The sequence below is a fragment of the Primulina tabacum genome, chromosome 6 (assembly GCF_025594145.1).
Source record: "Primulina tabacum isolate GXHZ01 chromosome 6, ASM2559414v2, whole genome shotgun sequence".
In the NCBI taxonomy this organism is placed as follows: domain Eukaryota; kingdom Viridiplantae; phylum Streptophyta; class Magnoliopsida; order Lamiales; family Gesneriaceae; genus Primulina; species Primulina tabacum.
This window is the reverse complement of record NC_134555.1, coordinates 20,523,907-20,541,169: the sequence shown is the minus strand read 5'-3', so window position 1 is coordinate 20,541,169 and position 17,263 is coordinate 20,523,907.

Genomic DNA, 17,263 nt, shown 5'->3' with positions numbered 1-17,263 from the left:
ATCAAATCATGCATTAATAATTGCTGATTACCAACTCACATCTCGGGCCTTACACCGAGCATTTGAGAACTGTATTGAAAATTCTGAGAGCTGAGAAACTGTATGCCAAACTTTTGAAATGCGAGTTTTGGTTGAGACAGGTTGTATTTCTGGGGCATATTATATCCGGAGATGGGATATCAGTTGATCCCAGTAGGGTTGAAGCAATGATTTCTTGGCCGAGACCGACATCAGTGCCCGAGATTCGCAGTTTTATGGGTTTGGCAAGATATTAATGTCGATTTATTAAAGATTTCTCGAGTATTTCCAAACCGATTACACAGTTGACTCAGAAGAATGCTCCATTCGTTTGGTCTGAGGAATGTGAGACAAGTTTTCTTGAATTAAAGAAAAGACTGACCAGTGCACCGATATTGACTATCCCATCAGGTACTGGTGATTTTGTGGTTTATTGTGATGCATCTCATCGAGGATTGGGTTGTATTCTGATGCAGCGAGGGCATGTTATTGCTTTTGCCTCGAGACAGTTGAAGCCACATGAGACTCGTTACCCAATTCAAGATCTTGAATTGGCTGCCATCGTCTTTGCTTTGAAGATATGGCGACATTATCTGTACGGCGAGAAGTTTGAGAATATTCTGATCACAAGAGTTTGAAGTATCGCTTTTCACAGTCAGAGCTGAATATGAGACTACGAAGATGGCTTGATTTTCTTAAAGACTTTGATTGTGAAATCAAGTATTATCCTGGAAAATCCAATGCAGCAGCTGATGCACTGAGTCGAAAGGTATGTTCCTTATCCTTATCGACAATAGGTGTCTCGAATTTGATAGAAGACTACTGTTTGTTTGGATTAGCCTGTGAAACAGATTGTCAGCCTCTGAGATTATGTGCAATTCGAGCTGAATCAGAATTGATATTGAGAATCAAAGAGGCACAGAAAGTTGATCAGAATGTACAGAATTCGATTGTTATGGTCAGAGCTGGAGATCAATCGGAATATCAGGTTCGTGATGGTGTTTTGTATGTGAATAACCGTATTGTTGTGCCAAATTATTCAGATTTGAGACAACAAATACTGACAGAAGCGCACAGCAGTCGTTTTAGCATTCATCCTGGTGGCAGGAAAATGTATAATGATTTGAAGACACAATATTGGTGGAAACAGATGAAATCTGATGTTACTGAATTGGTAGCCAAGTGTCTGAATTGCCAACAGGTGAAAGCCGAGAGGAAGAAACCAGGAGGATTGTTACAGAGTTTGTCCATTCCTGAATGGAAATGGGATCACATTTCCATGGATTTTGTGACGCAGTTACCGAAATCCTCCAGAGGTTGTGATGCGATTTGGGTCGTGATTGATCGATTGACCAAATCTGCATGCTTTATTCCATACAAAATGACATATAGATATGACCAGATGGCCGATATTTATGTCCGAGAGGTGGTCCGATTGCACGGAGTGCTGAAGTCGATTGTTTCAGACCGTGATCCTCGGTTCACTACGCACTTTTAGCAGAGTTTGCAGCAGGCTCTAGGTACGAAGTTACATCTGAGTACCGCATATCATCCACAGAATGACGGACAGTCAGAGCGGACGATTCAAACATTGGAAGATATGCTGAGAGCTCTAGTGCTTGACTTTAGCACAAATTGGCAAGATGCATTGTCGCTTTGTGAATTTTCGTACAACAATAGCTATCAAACGAGTATTGAGATGGCTCCTTTCGAAGCGTTGTACGGAATGAAGTGTCGATCTCCTCTGTATTGGGATGATATCTCTGAAGTTCCTGAGATTGGACCTGATATGATTAGAGATATGATAGAGAAAGTGAAGTTGATTCAGAAGAAAATAAAGGCAGCTCAGGACCGACAGGCCAAATATGCCAACATCAGACGACGACCGTTGGTATTTGAGACTGGAGATCGAGTATTTTTGAAGATTTCACCTTTCCAAGGAGTTTTGAGATTTGGCAAGAAAGGAAAATTGTCTCCACGATACGTCGGTCCGTATAAGATTCTCGAGAAGATAGGAGATCGTGCCTATCGACTCGCATTACCGCCTTCATTATCGGGGATACATAAAGTCTTTCATATATCTATGATGCGGAAATATATCCCTTATGATTCTCACATTATTCAGCCAGACGAGACAGAACTTGATGAAAATCTAAGTTATGTTGAAAAACCGATCCAGATTATCGATCGCAAGGAAAAACAACTTAAAACGAAAACTATTCCTCTTGTAAAAGTTCAATGGACTCGTCATGGCACTGAAGAAGCTACTTGGGAGACTAAATCAGATATGAGACAGGAATTCCCAGCATTATTTAACTGATGTGAGTTTTTTTTATTCAGTTGCTGTTATGCATTTCTTTCTGATATGATTTGATTGCCTGTGATTTCGGGGACGAAATCAAATCTTAGGGGGGGAGAAATGTAATGCCCGATAATTGATTATCGTAATCTGATATGATTTATTGATTATGAATTGATATGATTATAGTTGGGCCAGTCCGAAATCATATTTAGGCAAAACATGTGAAAAGTTAAGATTTTGGGCCGAAGGGTTGGCTCCCGGGCGGAAGTATTTGACCGCCCGAGCGCCATTGAAGAGGGGAAGAAACCCGAACACCCCACGCCCGGGCGGTAAGTTATATCCGCCCGAGCGCGACTTCAGAAAATGAGAGGGCCGAGAGTTCCGCGCCCGGCGGAACTTTATGTCCGCCCGAGCGCGAGACGTGTTATTTGAAGAATAAGCCACCTAGCTTGGACATGCATATATAATATGTAAAGCTCTTCATTTGCCTTCTGAATCCAACGAGAGCTTCCGGGGAAAGTTGTAACTTCTTTGTGCTTCAAGTTTCAAACGTGCAAAATCCACCCGTTAGATTTTGAATCTGACTTCAGTACTGTGTTCCTATCGACGCAGGCTACAACTGGACGTAAGTTTTGTTACGTCTTGAAATAATGATATTGTCAGAATCGGATATGATTCATATATGATGTTCTTGACATGTTAGACATCGTAGAATCGAAGTCAGATTGAGAAACAGATTGATTATGAAATTGTCATGATTTTTCAGAGTATGTCGATTGATATCAGACAGATTTGGATCATTGATTAATTACCGGTTGTATTGGATATTGGTTATGGATTGTAATTAATATCTGTTGAGATCGTATTGACCAGGATATCGGGATTGTGCGGTTGTGCCGTTGATTTTGAATTAAATCCAGGTTAATCAGATTGATATTGATTTGAGCGGTATATTGATAGGGTATTATTGATATTGTCATTGCCAGATTGGGGGTTGACAGAGTTTGAATTCCAGATAGAAACGACGTCCGAACTGCAATTCAAGAAAGGTATAGGTCAATGTGATATTGGGAGATCGACTCAAGTAGAATATACTTGAGTTTCCCTAAATCACATACTTCTTATTATTATGTTCATTGATTTGATTTGATATGCTTGTTCTATTAATGTATAGAAAGCAAGGTATTAGTCGAGTGATCTTGTGACATCAGTGCCGATAGTGGTGGAATCGTCACTGGCACATTGCACGTTGTCACAAGATAGTTGAATTGCCGATAGTGCCACAGTCTGTGACGGATTTTATTCTCACCGGAGTTATCCGACTGTTTTTGTGTTTGTATGTGTGCATGACAACAGGTGGGACAGGTTCAGGGTCGAGGAGATGAAGATAGATCGCGATTAGAGTGGAGACTACGGGCTTGGATTAGAGATAGGGTTTGGACACTTTACATTTAGTTGTTAAACCTTAGTTGAATGGTTGTATATATAGTACAAGACTTGTACTTTAATACTGATATGTATATTAGATTGAATCTTATTACATTCCGCATTTAAAAAAAAAATTTAGACCCTGTTTATTATAATTGATTAAATTATCCTAATAATGATTAAGAGTATGATTAGCGTTCGGGTCCCCACACAAGCTGAGTCCGAGATTTATTGGGCCATTTGAGATTCTTGACAGATTTGGGACACTAGCTTATCGTGTTGCCCTTCCGTCGAATCTGTCCGGGGTACACAATGTGTTCCATGTCTCAATGTTGAGGAAGTACCTCGCAAACCCTTCGCAGGTGTTGTGTTATGAGCCGTTGCAGCTTGCTCCAGATCTGTCATATGAGGAAAGACTCATCCAAATCCTAGACAGACAGGAGCGGAGACTTCGGAACAAGGTGACCAAGTTGGTCAAGGTTCAATGGTTGAATCAATCAGTGGAGGAAGCCACTTAGGAAACTGAAGCAGATGTGAGGATTCGCTACCCGGAGTTGTTTGGTAAGATTTAATTTCGAGGACGAAATTTATATAAGTGGGAGAGGAACTGTAGAGCCCAAAATCAGTACACGTAAATCTCATGCATTTATTTAATTGTTAAAGCATTTATTTAATTTTAAAATGAGTCTTAGTGGTGCTTAATTATTTAAATGCGTTATTTTAATTATTTATGTTTTTGTGATGCACGTTAAAATGTGTTTCAAGTTTTATGTTTCAGGCGGGATCGAGGAATAGAAACCGATGAAAAGTTTGACAATTTTTTAATGTGGTATTTTATTTTAGGTTAAGTTTGGGGCATTTTAAATAATTTATTAAGTTTAAGCATTTTAAAGCCTAATTGATTTATTTAGTGATTTTAGAATTTTAGAACTTTTAAAGTTAGCATGTGTGTTTTATTTGTTAATTAGGGGATTTGGGAAAAAATGGGAGAGTTAACTTTTTAATTAATTAACACTTTTATTTTTAATTAAGCATTTTATTACCCCTAATTATTCCTAACTATATACACACACACGTTAACACGAAACACATGCACTCACACACTTTCACACACACTACACAGCCGACACACGCACACCCCCACATATGTCAATTGTTTTGCTTTATTTTTGAGAGAAGAAATCCTAAGGTTCTTAGAGGATAGAGTAGCCGCCCCTTTCAATACAATTCTAAGCAAATTTTCGTCACTTTCATTCAAGGAAATCGTGGCCACGTTCGTCCCGGATCTTCCCTCGCTTCTTCCCCGCGTCGGTGTCGTCATGCTGTAATGTTAAAGATTTAAAGGACACGTATACTCTTTCTTTTATGCATCGATCTCGTCATATTATATGTTGAGTTATTTATTATGCGTTTAAAATATATGTGTGATGTATAAAGTTTGAGCAAAAATTGCCTAGATCGCATTTTTGAACGTTTTAAGATCTAAAACTCGAAATTTACTGTTTTTTTTAAAACTGCAATTTTTTCCGTCCTGATTTTGAGAGAAACGTTCAACATGAAAATCGTAGAACTTTTTGATACCTTCGATTTGACAGTAAATTAAAAATATTGGATAAAAATTGAGTGAGTTATGATATTTTTCGTGGGACTGCTCAAACTTCATTCTCTGAAAATATATGTTAGTGAAGTGTTCTTGAAGTTTTATGGTTGCAGGCTTCGTTGGGGATTGACGGGTGATCGCTGCTGTGTTTAGGTATGTGGTTAATGATGTTGGGAAGATCATTGACATTTTGTTTCACGTCGTTAGGCACTTAGGAGAGCGAGTAGTCGGGAAAACTATTTTGGTGTTAAAAATAGAGTTGATGGGTGAATTGCGTTACGTGTGGTGCGTCGTTTCTTTGAGAACGTTTGGGGCATTTTTGTGGAGTCGAGTTAGTGTCTTAGTGTCCTAGGATGGGTTCGAGGCGTTGTTCACTATCGGTGTAATCGAATTTGGGGAGAATAAGTTTCTAAATCGCAGAGCATAGTACACTCGGCGCCCGAGCGGTAATTTTTTACCGCCCGAGCGCCACCTTCACTGTCGAGAGTTTTATTTTTGTAAGCTCGGCGCCCGAGCGGTAATTTCTTACCACCCGAGCGCCACCTTTTCTGTCCGAAAAATAGTGTCCAGTAAACCTGGCGCTCGAGCGGTAATATATTACCGCCCGAGCGTGGCCCCATCTGTTAGAGGGTTTGGTTTCTTTCTTCTTTTCCGGTTCAAATAGTGAGTTCATGTATTTTATGGTTGGGAAATGTTCACACGTGATCTTAGAGTTTATTCGGGGTTTGATGTCATGGTTAGTACGATTAAACCAGGTCTAGTCCCGAGCGATCTAGAATGTCAAAAGGCCATTTATTTACTTCGGTGGTGAGTGCGCGTACCTACGTCTAAGCTGTGCAAGTTAAGTGTTGAAATTCATGTTAGTATGTGCAGCAGTGGCCCCAAGCGAGATCCAACAAATCCCTCAACGCTAAGTAAGTATGTTTGACGTGCAAAGAAAATATTTTAAGTTTTTCAGGTATACTAAATGTCTTGTGACCAATTTATGTATGTGATTGGAAAGCGGTAAAGCATGACCAGGGACCAATCCACCCTGTTAAATCATGAACGAGTTTAGATCAGGATTGGAAAGCGTTTAAACATGAACGGGGACCAATCCACCCGTTTAAAGCATGAATGGGGATCTCATGTATGTGACAGTGGATTTTTCCCTGTCAGCCCAATACTGTGGTTTAGTCTGATCATGCGATTTATGTTATGGGTCACTTGCTTTGAAACATGCCTCTACGCAAACATGATGAAGTTTATGTATGTTCAAGTATTTACAAGTATGCAAGCACGTTTAAGAAAAGTTTCATGTTATGGAACGTCTATGTATGTATGTATGTATGTTCAAGTTTATTTATGCAAGTTCAAGTTCCCAGTATGTATGTTCTATTTTAAAGCTGCATGTGATTTTATTACGTATTACTCGTTACTTCCAGTTTATACGTGTTGAGTCTTTAGACTTACTAGACTTGATGGATGCAGGTGTGGATTATTCGAGGAGACTAGGGGTGGGGACCAAGCAGTTGGCTTGGACTGAGCAGGAGGCTAGACCCGAGGACCGCCCAAGTTTTAAGTTTTTATGAAATATCAACACTCTGATTTCACGCTACTGGTTATGAGATTTTTAACGAATACTTTTGTCAAACTTTATTTTAGATCTTTTGTTGCATCTACCTTTCAGACGTACGGTTTATTTTAAATCGAAATCGAGAGTTATTTTATAATTTAGAAAATTTTAATTTTTTCGCAAATTCTAAGTAGTAAAAGTACGGTACGTTACATTTTGAGTAGCACTTAGCCAAAAAAAAAAAAATACAAAAAATCCGAAAATTCACCATTATTTCTTTTTGGTATTTTGTTCTATTTCTTTGGAGAGTCATATTCAATTACCTATCACAGTCAAAAAAAATTTCATATATATTCAAATTGCTTGTCTACGCAGTCTAAGTGAGTCTATCGCAATTTTTCACAAGTTGAACTTGATTTTTTTGATATATCCAAATACAAAGCTTGAGCACACTTTCGAGGAGAACTATCAAATTCGAGTGAAAATACTTGATTGTGATCATTATTTATTTGGAGTGACTGGTGAGTATTTGTTGTGAGAAAAAAAATAAGAGCGAAGAGACGAGGCGAATTTTCTTGGAGTGACCGTGAGAATTTGGGTGAGGAATATCTTTTATTTCTACTAACGTTTTCTTGCAGGTACAAGTCCAAAAATAAAATGGAGAGGGAGGTAGGAGATAGTTCGAACTAGGGGTTATCTAAGACTCAAATGGAGGCGTTGTTTGGGCACTTCACTAGGATGATGAGGGTTGAGTTGGAGCCGTTACATGAGAGGATGAGTAGGCTTGAAGTTAGTACTAGTGGAGATAAATCTAAGCCTAAAGATTTGGGTAGAGGAGAAGAAGAGGAAAAATATGATTTGGGAGGAGAAGAGGAGAGCAAAAATGAGAGGGGTAGGAATGGACGAGGTAGAGGATTTGGGAGAGGAAGGAGAGAAGCCGTACAGGGTAGATATGATGGGAGTAGGAAAGATGGTAACATGGGTAGTATTAAGATGAAAATTTCATCGTTCCATGGTAAATCTGATCCGGAGGCATACTTAGAATGAGAAAAGAGGGTAGGAGTTGTGTTTGAATGTCACCACTACATAGAACAAAAGAAGGTTAGGTTGGCGGTTGTTGAATTTCTAGACTATGCTCTCATTTGGTGGGATCAACTATTGACCACTAGGAGGAGATATAATGAGAGACCCATTGAAACTTGGGATGAGATGAAGAGGGTCATGAGGAAGAGGTTTGTGCCCAATCACTATTATAGGGAGATGTTTAAGAGGCTACAAACTTTGAGGCAAGGAGTAAAGAGTGTCGAGGACTAGTATAAGGAGATGAAAGTAGTCATGATTAGAGCAAATATCTAGGCGGATAGTTAGGCGACAATGACACGTTTTCTTTTTGGTTTGAACAGGGAGATATAAGATCAAGTGGAGCTTAGGCACTACTTGGACCTAGAAGAGATGGTGCAATTGGGCATAAAGGTGGAGCAACAAATAAAGAGGAAAGGAGTTGGCCGCGCCACCCAAAGTAGGGAGTGCATCAACGTCTTGGCAATCCAACATTACGCGTGAAGGCGGCATGGTGGTGGTCAAGCTTAACGCGGAGGTTAAGCAAGAGACACCTAAACAAGGAGTGCAAGGTAAATCTGAAACTTCTATTAATCGTTTTAGAGATATCAACTGTTTTAGGTGTCAAGGAGTTGGCCATATTGCTAGCCAATGTCCTAACAAGAGGGTAATGACAATGAATTTTTATGGGGATTATGTATAAAGGCCTAAAAAAACCTTACTTGAAAATTTGCGGGAAATTTAAAATTTTTCTTTTAAAATAAATGGAGTGCCTCATTCATATCAAAAACTGATAAATGTTCGACGTTCAAAATAGCAGCGGAAGAAATTATTACTTGCCAAAATAACAAGTTAAAGTATTCAACAACTGATAAAATATTTGAGCATTAAAAATAAATTAGCAAGTGCTGAAACTGAGGTCCTCGGGTGCCACTACTCCGACCCAAGCTAGCTCACTGGTCCCCGCCCTCGATCCCGACATCAACAGTACCTACAACAATCAAGTCTAGTGAGTCTAAAGAGTCAACATGCATATATCGTAAATATTGAGTAAATAATATAGTAAATTTCATGGGATAAAAATATCATGTCATGAGGCATACGTGAAAATAACTTGTCATGAGGCATACGTGAAAATAACTTGTCATGAGCAATTATAATACGTGCATACTGAACGAAAAATCATAGAAAAAATGTTTGCTCCTTGGAGCCCTGTACTGAAATAGCTTTTAATAATTTTCTGGTGAGATTATGGTCTACGCATGTGGTCCCTGAACTGAACTGAACTGAGCTGACCGATACTGAGGACCGGACCGGTAACTGGTGACCGGATTTACGTCTGATCAGACTACTGCCACAGTATACTGGGTGAAACAACAGAACTGACTGGTAACTGGTGACCGGACCGGTAACTGGGGACCGGATTTAATCATGATAGTAAAGTGACAACAAACAATATCGCTTAAATCTCAAAATGAATATTTTTGCAGGTAATATAATTAATTCACACAATTAATATCCTGTAATAATTTTACTGATGGATTGGATCGCTCCCAAGCTCGCTGCAACCTAAATATACCATGAAAAATATGCAATAGCTTTTACTTGACCCAACTATGCAATTAAATCCAAAACTGAGACAAATGCGCCTAATGACATCGTATTTAATCATGACTCCGAACCAACCCGAAAAAAACACTGAAACATCATATAGTCATGATTAAAATACGCTTAAAATGATGAATTAATGCTCCTAAAATAGTTAGGACCGAAATCTAGGTGGATGGAGGCCAAAACATGAAACGCTATTTCGAGAGTCAATTTGGCACATCGCACCGTAAATTCCGTACGACCTCAAAAATGAACCGAATTACAAACGGTCAAAATATGACCTTACTACACTCAATGAGGCACTGTCCAGTCTAAGGCCATAGGCTAAAAGCCAACCGAGGAACTCGAACGAGCCACTGAACCGTTCACAGTAAATTTGCTGTCCAAAAATACAGCAGCTGTGCTTGGTTTCCTTGCGTCGTTTGCGAGGCTAATGGTCATTGGGACTTGAACCACTGACCAGAACCTCTTACCAACATCCTAAGGAATGATTTGAACCATGGCTAAGGTCTCTAGGCCATCCACAATTCGAACCACACCAGCAAGCAATCAAACGTTCCAACCGAGAACAAATTCTGCACGTAGGATGCATTGCTTTTGTTTGGATGTCACGAATCGTTCCAATGGCCATTTGATTGACCAGGACACGATCTAGACATCTAGGGGTATGGTATGAACCGTGGCTAAGGGCCATAGGCCAACCAAGATCCACACCATTCCACAAAAGTCGAAACACACATGTTGAAAATGAAGGGCCGAAAGGGAAAGGGCCCGATCTTGATGTTTTAAAATTGAAAACCGATTCACAATGGACTAAGCCACCAAAAGGGCGACTTAGTCACGTCTTAGAGATGATAGGGAAGTGATCTAACCATGGCTATAGCCTTGTGGCAGCCATGATCAGATTCATTTCCCATATGACAGCAACACAGAATTTCGAACAAGACTCAAATGGACAACCGGTGTGTTGCTGTCATGTCGTGATTTCCAGCCTGCATGTTGTTACATGAATGGACCAACATGGTCCTAATGCATCCTATTACATTTCTAGATGTTGCCTTAGGAGCCTGGAATCGAGCTAATACCTGAAACCACAACACCAAAGAAAATCGTTAAGCTTGAAGAAAAAGGGGCCGAAAATCTGCATGGTAGTATTTCTGAATTTCTTGCCATGCTTCGGTTTTTTGTTTATCAAATCATGATCATGTAATGAAATAAATGATATTAGGGCTTGATTGAAGAGTCAGGAGAATATATGCATGCCTGGTTTTCGTTTGAAAGAAAAACGAAAGAACGAAACGATCCGGCGCGGAGGGAGGTGGAAGCGCTTTCTATTCTACCTTGCTAGCTCGATTTTCTCCTCTCTTCCTAGCTATGGTGCCTCACGTTTTTTTCTCTCCAAACACTCGTAATTTCGAAACTAAGGGAGAGGGGGGAAATGGTTAGGGGAGTGAGGGAGATGGGTGCAATATAGGTGGGATGCATGCAAGACAAGTCTCCCCTTTTTGAAATTTGAATTCTTTGTTTGATATCAAATGAGTTGTTGGATGACTCTAGAAGGTGGTGACCAAAATCCTCATGCTTCTAGACTAGGATAATGCTCATTAATTATTTAATTAAGGTGGATCAAGAATTAAAAGATTAGATGCTAACTCAACAAAGAAGGGTCAAAGGTGAGTTGGCAAGTCCTTGTTTAATCTACTAAGGGGGGGTGGCCGAATTCTTCAATAAAAATGAAGGGAGGAATGTTGATTATTTACTAAATTATAACCCTTAAAGCCTCACCTATCTTTTAATTAATTTAGTGACTTAATCCCTTAATTAAGGAACTTAAATAAATTTATTTTCTACTCACCTCAAGTAATTAAATTAAATCCTCAAACCTCCTTTTTAACTTAAATGAACTTACTTGCTAGCTAAAATAAATTTTGGAAATGTTTTTTTCTAAATCTTAAACTTTATCTCATAAACTCCAACTCCAATCCCGGCCTCACTGAATTAAGGAACTGATAAAAAATCAACTGCTGCATGAAATAATTAACTTAAGGAAAATCATTTAAATCCTCATGAAATAAAATCATTTAAAATACTAGAATTATGCATGGCTTATACGTAGTCTAAGTTACGGGTTCTACCTTATGTATGAGAACCCGGATTTTCTGAAGCAAAGCACCTCAAAAAGCTCGGAACTAGCTCAAAAGAAGCCAAGGCAATGCAAACCTTGAGAATCGAGGGTAAGTCGCTCTGAAGAGGAAACCCTCAGCTCACAAGCTTAAAACCCTCAGCTCAAGGAAGCTCCAAGATTCTTGGGAAAGAAACTCTCAGCTCAAAAGCTAAAACCCTCAGCTCAAGGAAGTTCATTCATTCCTGGGGAGAAAATCCCTAGCTTATGAGCTCGATCTTTCAGCTCAAGAAGCTCACCATGCTTGTCTCTAAAAGGCCAAAAGAGAGATAAAGAGGAGCTAAAGGTTTGGACAAATTAGTATGCAAGAATGACCATTGAGATAACCAATGAAGGATCTAAGGGAGAAGTAAGAGGCTAGGACACAATTATGATGCAGGAAATGACCTTTGGTGCTTGGATTACCTTGACCACCATTATGAGCACATCAAGTCCATTCTTGGGCTTCAAGTTTCGGCCAAAGGGGTAGGGAAGGGCCATAATTCTCCTATAAATACTACCTCAAGGCTGGGAGAAAAGTACCCAAAAAGTACTCTCAAAATTCGGCCAAAGGAGAGCAAGGAAAGGGAAGGAAGTTCTTGCAGTGCAGGCGATCAAAAATTCGCGTTGATGTGCTGCTGAAATAATAATAATAGTGTTCTGTTCAAATTATAAGTCGAAGTGCTGCCCGAAATCCGAGAGGAAACTTCGTGTCAACATCTACAAATTTCGGTTCTACCTTCATAATACGGTAAGTGGGCTTTTGATATATTCATTTGTATTTTTAAACTTGAATATGTATATCATGACATGCATATGTGGTGTCTTCATTTTCGAAAAAATTATGTCTGTCTTTTTAAAATTTCGATCGATTATATGTTTCTTCTATGCTTCGAAATTCTTTGATTCCGATGAATCCGTTGAAACTCTGATATCTGAAACTTCTGAGAAGTTCTGTCTGATAATTCTGAATCTTTGTTACACTGTTACGATTCAATTTGAAATTGGACGAGAATTTGATTCTGTCTGGTCCCCAATGGTAGGTAAAAAACCATTTCCGTTTTGCCCCCAATGGTGGGTATAAAACCATTTCTGTCTGGCCCCCACCGGTGGGTATAAAACCGAGTTCTGGCCTCACCCCTTAGAGGACTAATATATTGGGGACAATTTGACCATGAAAATGAGATGAGTAACAGTGTTGTGTCTGTTCTGTCTGTTCCGATCTGTTCTGTTCTGAATTGTTCTGATCTATTTCTGAACTTCTCTGAATCGTCTGATAACCTCTGTCTCATATTTGTTTCGTTTCTGTTATGATGAGTTAAAAGTAATAAGATTTGAAAGTTTGTTAAAGAAATGTTTTAAAGATTAAGTTCTATATGTATCATTGAAAATCGATCGACACCACTTGCTGAATGTTTCCCAAAACACTCACCCTGTAGAGGCCTAAAAATCCGTGTTTGAAACTTTGCGGAAAAATTAAAATTTTCTTTTTAAATAATTAAAATTGCCTCATTCATAAATGAACTGATAAATAAATTTTGATTTTCAAAATGGCAACGGAAGAAATTAACATTTTCGAAATAACTGTAAAAGTTTATCCAACGACAATCACAATGTTTGAGCAATCAAATAATAATAAATGCTGAACTGAGGTCCTCGGGTCCTACTACTGCCGACTCGAGCTGGCTCACTGGTCCCTGCCCTCGGTCCCAACATCATCAGTACCTACAACAATCAAGTCTAGTGAGTCTAAAGACTCAATATACATATATCGTAAATAACAAGTAAATAAATAGTAAAATTTTCATTGGATAAAAATATCATGTCATGAGCATAATGTGAAAATAACTTGTCATGAGCAATTATAATACGGGCATAACTGAACTGAAAATCATAGTGAAAATGTTTGTTCCTTGGAGCCTTGTACTGAAATAGCATGTAATAATTTTCTGGTGAGATTATGGTCTACGCAAGTGGTCCCTGAACTGAACTGAACTGAGCTGACCGGTAACTGGCGACCGGGTTTAATAATGTATGTTGATCAAACTACTGCCGCAGTATACTGGGTGAAACAACTGAATTGACCGGTAACTGGCGACCGGACCGATAACTGGCGACCGGGTTTAATCATTATAGTAAAGTGACCACAAGCAATATCGCATAAATCTCAAAATGAATATTTTTGCACGTAATATAATTAATCAACATAATTAAATATCCTGCAATAATTTTATTGAATGGATTGGATCGCTCCCAGGCTCGCTACAACCTGCATATGCCATGAAAAATATGCAATAGCTTTTACTTGACAAAACTATGCAGTTAAATCTGAAAACTGAGACAATTGCGCCTACGACTTCGTATTTAATCATGATCCGTGCCAACCCAAACCAACACCGAACCATCAAGTAGTCATGATTAAAATACGCCTTAAATGATGAAATAATGTTCCTAAAGTGGTGAGGGTCGAAATCTAGGTGAATGGAGGCCAAAACATGAAACGCTCTTTCGAGAGTCAATTTGGCACATCGCACCGTAAATCCTCGTACGACCTCAAAAATGATGTGAATCACAAACGGCCAAAAACATGACCTTTCTAACTTAATGAGGCATTGTCTAGTCCAAGGCCATAGGCTAAAAGCCAACCAAGAACTCGAACGAGCCACTGAACCATCGCAGCAAGTTGCTGTCTACAAAATACAGCAGCTGTACTTTGGTTTCTTGCGTCGTTTTCGAGACTACCGGCCTTTGGGGCTTGAAACACAACCAAAGACTCTTACCAACATCCCAAAGAATGATTTGAACCATGGCTAAGGGCCCTAGGCCAGTCACAATTCGAACCATTCCAGAAGTAACCCGAAAGGTTCACCCGAGAACACCTTGTATGCGTGTGTGGTGTTGTGCTTCGTTTGCTGTTTCGCATCGTTCCAGTGGCCATTTGATTGACCATGGCACGATCTAGACATATTAGGGTATGGTATGAACCGTGGCTAAGGGCCATAGGCCAACCAAGATCCACCCATTCCACCATTTTCGAGACACACTTGCTGTAAAATGGGAAGGGCCGAAAGGGGAAGGGGCTGTTCTTGTGTTGTTTTGTAAAAACCGAATCACCATGGACCAAGCCTCCAAAAGGGCAACTTAGTCATGTCTTAGACATGCTAGGGAAGTGATCTAACCATGGCTATAGGACTTGTGGCAGCCATGATCAGATTCATTTCCTTTATGACAGCAAAACTTGATTTTCGAAACTCAAATGGGAACCAATGGGGAGTTGCTGTCATTCCTTGATTTCCAGCATGCATGGGGTTAAATAAATGGACCAACATGATCCTAATGCATCCTATTACATGTCTAGATGTCGCCTTGGGAGCTTGGAATCGAACCAATACCTGAAACCATCAAAACCAATGAAACCCGTTAGGAGAACAATGAAATCCGAAAACTGCATGTTTGTTTTCCTGAAAATTCTTGATATAATTCGGTTTTGTCTATCAAAACATGATCATGTAATGTTAAATAATGCTAGTAGGACTTGATTGAAGAGTCAAGGAAGAATATATGCATGCCTTTCGTTTGAAAGAAAAACGAAAGGATGAGGCGATTCGGCGCGGAGGGGTGGAGCGCTTTCTTTTCTTGCTTCTTCACTCGATTTTTCTCTCCTTCTCTCACTGAATTCTCACAGTTTTTAACACTGAAACGGCTCTTAGATTTGGTGATAGGAGAGGGTAATATTGGTTAGGGGAGTGAGGGAGATGGGTACAAAATATAGGAAAATGCAAGACCAAGTCCACCATTTTGAATTTTGAATTTTTGATTGCTATCAAATAATTTGTTGGTGTGTTATTGGAGGTGAGGTGGCCGATTCTCTCATGCTAGACTAGGTTAGGATAAGCTCTATATTAATTAATTAAGGTTGATCAATAATAAAAAAAGTTTGCATGCTAAACTTAACAAAGAATGGGTCAAAGGGTGAGTTGGCAAAGAAATGTTGCATCTCCAAGGGGTGGCCGAATTTAGAAATAAAAAAAATGAAGGGAAATGTTGTATATTAAGTAAATTTATAACCCTTTAAAGCCTTACCTATCCTTTAAATAATTTAGTGAATTAACCCTTTAATTATGGAACTTAAATGAATTTATTTTCTACTCACCTCAAGTTGTATATAATTCCCTAAACCTCCTTATTAACTTAAATTAACTTACTTTCTAGCTAAAATAAATTCTGAAAATGTTTTCTGAATCTTAAATTTTATCTCTAAACTCCAACTTCAGTCCGGCTTCACTGAAATAACTGAAATGATAAAAATTAAACTACTACGTAAATAATTAAATTTAAATACTCATGCAATAAAATCATTTTAATTTAAATACTAGAATTATGATGGCTTATACGTAGTCTAAGTTACGGGTTCTACAATCCTTCCCCCCTTAAAAGAAATTTCGTCCTCGAAATTAAAACTCACCGAATAACTCGAGGTAAAGATCCCTCATCTCCGGCTCAGACTCCCACGTAGCTTCCTCCTCTGAATGGTTGAGCCATTTGACTTTGACTCGCTTAACCAGCTTGTTCCGAAGCTTCTTCTCCTGCCTGTCTAAGATCTGCACTGGTCTCTCATCATTAGATAGATTCGGAGTAAGCTGCAACGGCTCAAAGTTCAGACATGCGAAGGATTCGCCATGTACTTCCTCAGCATAGAGACGTGGAAGACATTGTGTACTCCGGCCAGATTCGGCGGAAGAGCCACACGATAAGCTAGCGTCCCAACTCTGTCGAGGATCTCAAATGGCCCAATGAATCTCAGACTGAGCTTCCTTTCTTCCCAAATCTCATGACACCCTTCATAAGTGCCACCTTCACAAAGACATGGTCGCCGACAGCAAACTCTAAATCTCTCATCCTCTGATCTGCATAACTCTTCTGTCGACTCTGAGCAGTCCTCATCCTATCACGGATCTTGACTACTACATCGACAGTCTGCTGAATAATCTCTGGATCCAACTCGCTCTCTCCTACTTCATCCCAATGAACAGGAGATCTGCACTTGTGACCATACAAAGCTTCATATGGAGCCATTCCTATAGACGAATGAAAGCTGTTGATACAGGTGAACTCAACCAATGGCAAGTTCGACTCCCAACTCCCTGAGAAATCAATGATGCAAGCACGGAGAAGATCCTCCAAAATCTGAATGACTCGCTCTGACTACCCATCTGTCTGCGGATGGAAAGCATTGCTTAACAGCAACTTCGTACCCATAGTCGAATGCAAACTTTTCCAAAATGAGGAAGTAAATCTGGGATCTCTGTCAGATACGATAGAGACTGGAATACCATGAAGTCGGACTATCTCTCGGATATACAACTCTGCATACTGAATCAGGTGAAAATCGTGTTAATAGGCAAGAAGTGCGCTGATTTGGTAAGACGATCTACAATCACCCAGATAGCATTCGATCCTCTGGCTGACTTCGGCAATCCGGTCACAAAATCCATGGTAACGTTCTCCCACTTCCACTCGGGAATAGGA